Raw genomic sequence first — 6,037 nt, 5'->3', positions numbered from 1 at the left:
CTACTCAAAAACAGATAATCCTTTGTGTAGCTCTGTCATTGGATATAAGTGAAAGCGTTACACCAGGAAAAAATAATTTCCCGAATGTTTTTTATTGAATGACAAAAACGCTAAGCATCGAAGTAAAGGATGCGCAACCAATGGTGGGCTACCGTGATGTAGTTAGGACTACCCCTTTTCCTTCCTTGAAGGAAAAAGAGGAGTTAGATGCTGAGGAAAGTTCAACTGCTTTGTGTTAAAAATATATTCAAAATGGAGAAAACGATAAAGTAAAATACATTCGCCGATAATATAATAAAATCCACATAGTACCACATAGTTGCACCTGCTTCTAAACGTAGAAGATTCCGATGCAGCATGGTTTTTTGTCGATCGCAAAAACTCGATAGAAAAAAAAAAAACGACTCCACACGCTTACCATGCTTTTCCCCTGTGATATACCGCGTCTAATAGAAGCAAAAAAGCTCCCCTTCTCTCAACAGGTTGATATCTATTGTGCAAGCGGGTTGTAATGCGAGATCAACGCTGTACGTAAAAAAAAAAAATTAAAACTTCCCTGCCTGTAACAGGTGATCTTTTCACGGAAGGGGCGTTTTATAGCCGGCATCGTTGAAATCTCCGTTACCCTTCCACATCACCCTCCATCGAAACACTCGATCACAAACTACACACGCTTATAAGTATTATATCTCTATTAAAAAGTAACCTACTCGGTTCGATTCTACGTAGTACATTATTTTATAATATTATTTACGTCGAATGCAGCTGTGAACGATGGATCAATGTTTCGGCAGCAGCTCCAACAGTAAGATTTTCTGGAAAAACGCGTGGCTCGTTAAGGATCGTCCATATGTCGGTATCCACGACCAGTCAACAATCGTACGATGACGTTGCAGATCGATCGATCGTCCCAAACGATGCGGATTTCATTTACACCGGGGGATTCCTCTTTTTTATGCGTATTTTTCTCTCGCTCCACGCTACTTTTCACGACCGTCCGGATACAGTGCATCAAAACGCGTTCTTAATGGCCACGATTTGGGTCCTTTGTAAAAACTTTCCGTTTAAACGTCGTTCCATCAACGTGTTGCTCCTTCGTCTTCGTGATTTGCAAAAACTCGCAAGTTACAGGAGGAAATGGGGAAAAAATAGAGAAGAAGTTTTCCAATGGATCCTGAGGCCCGTGTCATTCGATTTTTATCATTTTTACGAACAATCCGTTTGAACTCGTTCGAAACGCATTTCCTACTTTAATGAATTAATTCTTTTTTAAAATGCAATAACGACGGCACAGAAGAGCTTCTGGCGATTAGTTAACAGCGTTAGAGAAACCGCTAATCCCCGCTGACATCCAGGGAGCTTAGACTAGCGATTAAGCGCAATGAGTGGTTAAGGAAGGTGATTCCTGCGCGGTTTCTCAAGCCGACGCTTGTCTTCGGGAATCCAGAGGAAATTTACTGGCACCTACGCGCGCGCGCGCGTCGAGTTCCGTGTTCCTTTCAAGATCGTCGGATATATACGTAAAATGGCTCTATAAATAGGATAAGAGAGACGCAGCTGAGGCGGAAAGCGGAAATCACGGGGAAAGCACGCGCTTGGGGTCGTATCGTATGTCGAGGCAGCGTAACAAAAAGACGAGAGAAAAAAAAGGGAGGAAAACTAGTAAGGGAGGAGGACGAGCAAGAACCGCGTCGGCACCAATGGGTATTCGATGTTCGTTTTTGCGGATTTTCCGAGAAATCGCTCGGACAGACATTTCGGTTACTTTCGATGGCCTTCAAAAATGTCAAATGTAGATGGGGAAAAAAATGAATTTTTTTATTCCTGAAATTATTCGTTTTTACCTTGGGGTAAAGGATGGAGTTTCAGGATTTTGGAAGAACGCGCATGCGATCAAACACGCGGTTCCAGGTACGGTAATACGCGAGTATGAAGAGGATAAAGAATGAAAAAGAGAATAGGGGGTGAAAGGGGAAGGGAAAAAATGCAGCAGGGTAAGGACGTTTGAAAAGTGGCCAGAATTAACGCGTGCGCCTTGGCCAGCCTGCGATCTCTCTTTTCTCTCGCCTGTCCACCCTTCATACTTGCGGTGCCAGGAGGGTGCAGTGGCCCCACGCTCCGCCCTTTGAGGGCTGACTTGCCCCTCGCCAGTCGATACAAAAAAAAACCCTATAAATGAAAATGATCAGAGCTGCACGTGAACGCCACCGTTTCCTCGTTTCGTAAAAACGGAATCCGATTACGCGCTTCCATCATAAATGATGCTCGACCGTTATCCGGTAGCGTAAAGCCGTTGTAAAGCGCTACGGATTACGTTGTTGTTTACTGTACGCCTATCCACCACGATGGTAAAAGGCAAATCACTATATTTTGCGATCTAGAGAAAGCAAGTACTAAACAACAACAGTACGTGATTCACATCGTAGCTCGCTGGTGCAAGTACTGGACAGTCTAACCTTTTGTTTGTTTCAGTGGACGGTCGCAATTTTTGCGATCAGTAAATACGTTGAAACGTTTTGTTATTAGGGCCGGCCAGTCATTAAGGTCGCACGCACACTCGGGGTGTCCGATTTTCTGTAATATGGGGTGAAAATACGATTCCAGACTTTCTCACCCGGCAATCGTCGCGAATTTGGCAGAACGGACGGCTGCAGCAGCCGTTTTCGAAAATCTTTTCGCTAGCTAGGGCTGGAATCTGGCTGGACAATGGTCACGTATGCTTCCATCTATAAATCTTGCATTGTCCGGTGCTGATGTTTAGTCGCCCGCATATTAACCCAGGGGTGAAAAGGCCGCGCACCCGACATTGTTCAATAGTTGACCCCTCTCATGGTTCCGTGACCCCCGGCTTTCTTATTTATCAGGTTACGAGTCGCTCGTAACCGATCTACAATTCCGTCCTGTCGAATCTGGATCTGTCATTGGTTTCGTTCTCTCCCTTCTTTTTTCTCGCGTGTCCGCGCGGTGACCACGCGCCCTTCGCGAAAACCAGAAAGTCGCCGTTTCGCATCGCCTCATCGTCGTATCTCCGATTTCCGAAAGGCATCGTACGATCGAAGCTATCGAGCATTAGCCATTATTAGCACTTACAGATTTTTCAAGATCGCAAATATTTACGAAGGTTCTTATCAATTTCGATGGCAGATCAGTCCTCTAAGGTAATAAAAATCCGATGGATGGTCATTACGAAGATATGATAGGCTCTCAAAGGGAATCGGAGAAAGAGACGAAGATGAAAAGACCGAGATCGGGATCTGTAAAGCGATCGTCGATCTCGTGAACGAGGCACGGGCCAGATGCCACAAAGAACATCTCGTATTATTAGTAATCCGAGAGGAACATCTTCAAAGGTGACTTCTAAAAAAAAAAAAGCCTGTATGCAAGCTAATATTCTCGTTCGATGACACCTTGTGCTCTCAGAAGAAGAGGAGACTGGAAAAAAAAAATTTTTTTCATCGCATGCACAGATCGATCCCCTTGTTACATTCCATGGGTGAGTCGAATTTTTTGTAAACCTGTTCCTTCCGTCTAATAATCTGTTTCGACTTTTTTTTCCACTGCTCGTGCTCTCGATTCACATTGGCTGCACGGGACCGTTTTATTCCGAAGCTGACAGCGGACTAACGATCCCCCGAATGTGTGTTTATTATACGCGATGTGAGTCGCGCCACGCGCTCGGAAAAACCAGTCGAAACGAGGAGGGGAGAGAAAAAAAGAAAGCAAAGAACAGGGTGAAAAAGAGAAAAAGAGAAAATGCGGAGGGATGTCCGTTCTTCCGATTTACGGGGAACATAAAAAGCTGGGGAGAAAGGAAAAGACGAGGGCTGGGAAAGGCAAGGGGAACATAGAAGGACGAACATGCGGACTTGTGGGTAGAACTGGCACGGAGTGGATTGGGCCACTGAATATCGAGAGCCCTTCAATCCGCAGACAGCGTCCGCGCGGACCGCTTTACGCACGGGGGGGCGGGGGGTGAGGGGGGGGGGGGGGTGAGGCGCGCAGGGATACATCAGGGGAGAAAAAAAAATCTATTTCGAAAAGCGACTACCATCGGTCGTCGCTGACCGCCAAGTCGTCACTTAGGGGTCTTTTATATACACCACCATTTTTTCCTTTTTTTTCTTTTTTTCCTAACAAAACGTTTCGATGTCCGGTAAAGTGAGATTAATCTTCCAAGCTGGAAATCTTAAAGCTTTCTATTACTGGGTTCGATCGCGTACGAGAAAGCATTTGTTGCTTTTTTGTATTGAAGATTTTTTTACATATAGGACACACGTAAAAATCATATACATATGCATATACACGTGTGTATCTCGTACAAGGAAATCGAAGTACATTAAGGCAATAACGCTCATGTAAGAGAACAATACAAAGAAGCAGAAGATAGTGTCATCCGATAGAAGAATCTCGAGGCGAAAAAATGTTTGATATCACAACGCGAGATAGGCAAAGGGGACAAGAATGCTGTCAGCAGATGAACCGTAAGTGTGGGTCAAGCTAGCACGAGCGTGGGTCAGCTGTCAGTCGTTTGTCCTTACAGAAGGGCGCCATTTGTGCGTTGCAGGCTGTGCTGTAGCCGCGAGCGGCCGGTCACCGATGCCTCCACGACATTCTCGGCCACCGTTCTGCTTTTTTCTATTCATCTCACCGAGTTTTGGACCCCTGGACCGTTGCCCGGAACAAGGATTCGGGGCACGAGACTTCGCCTCATTCACCGTTCCGCTCGTTTTCTTAGAAATTTGAATGTTTCGTTAAAAATGTGGGCGAACGGTTTCTTTTTTAACCGAGGAGAAATCTCATCCATTAATCTTTTTCCAAGCAAAACCGTTCCGCGTTTAAAGAGTTGCTTGCATTAACAAATTTGAATTTACACTGATTTCGAATCGTCGCTTGCGATAGGAATTCGACGTCGAACATCGGACGACGCAAGTTTATTTAGAACGCACGTCATCGAGCCAATTTTTCATCGAATTTTTCTCAAAAAAACAATGACTCCGTCTTATTTTTCCTCGTAAGTTAGCGAAGCAAATAGGCATTGCCCAAACGAGATAACGACCGACTATTGTCTCTTGGGTTTTCAAGATTATTGCCTCGTGGTTGAGGTTCATGTCGAAGAGGAAGATTATAGCGTGGAAAGGTACAAGGGCTGTGTTATGGCAGAAAAAATGACTTTAGTCCTCAAAAATATCGGATGTATTAAATTATTGTCCATGTTCGTTAACAGATATTGTTCTTGTTGACAGTTTAAACACAATGAAACAAATCGTAAATAAATGCATCTATCGAGACGAGAGGAAAACATCTTATTTTTTATCATCTAGCTGTAAACAACGAATGGATAAACTTGTTGTTTGTGGAAAAGGGTCGAGATCGATACGAAACGATCAGTTGACAACGACAACCAAGAATCCAGGGGTCAGTGATTAAAAAGTAAATCACATTAGTCGAGACGATGAGTCAAAGGTGGTTTAAAAAGGAGGAAAATCCGAGTTAAATCGCGATAACGTACTCGTTATGCATTTTCGAGCTCATTTACCGATGAGTGCTCGTTAAACTTGTTCACATTGACATTCTCCGAGTTCCTCGATTATCGCCTCTGTTGGAAAATTACCGCATGTCTCCGCAAATTTTCAGTCGTTTGATTGTTCATCGGAAAAGAAACGGCAAAAGGATGAAAACACGATGCACATAACGCGTGATACAACGACGTCATTTTTATTTGGATACACAAAATGAGAAAATAGTTTTCTGACAGAACAGGGAGGAGATCGCAACGTATTTGTCGTACGGCTGCTGCGAAGCGGAACGGGAAAATATTTTTCTGGCAAAATTTCGAGAAGCTCGAAAGGGGTGCAAAAGGGGTTACGGTGCAGCTGTTTAAACGAACTTCGACACACCCACGCTCAGGTAAGGTAATGCGCCTTTACCGATGTTTCCGCTTATCCAACTTTTTTGCATGAATTTCGTTAACACATATTCACGGTCAGAAATTATATATTTTTGTACAAGTATTAATTTCATAATTTTTCTCATGCCA

This window comes from Bombus huntii, chromosome 6 (assembly GCF_024542735.1).
Source record: "Bombus huntii isolate Logan2020A chromosome 6, iyBomHunt1.1, whole genome shotgun sequence".
Lineage (NCBI taxonomy): Eukaryota > Metazoa > Arthropoda > Insecta > Hymenoptera > Apidae > Bombus > Bombus huntii.
Note: the sequence above shows the minus strand (reverse complement) of the source record.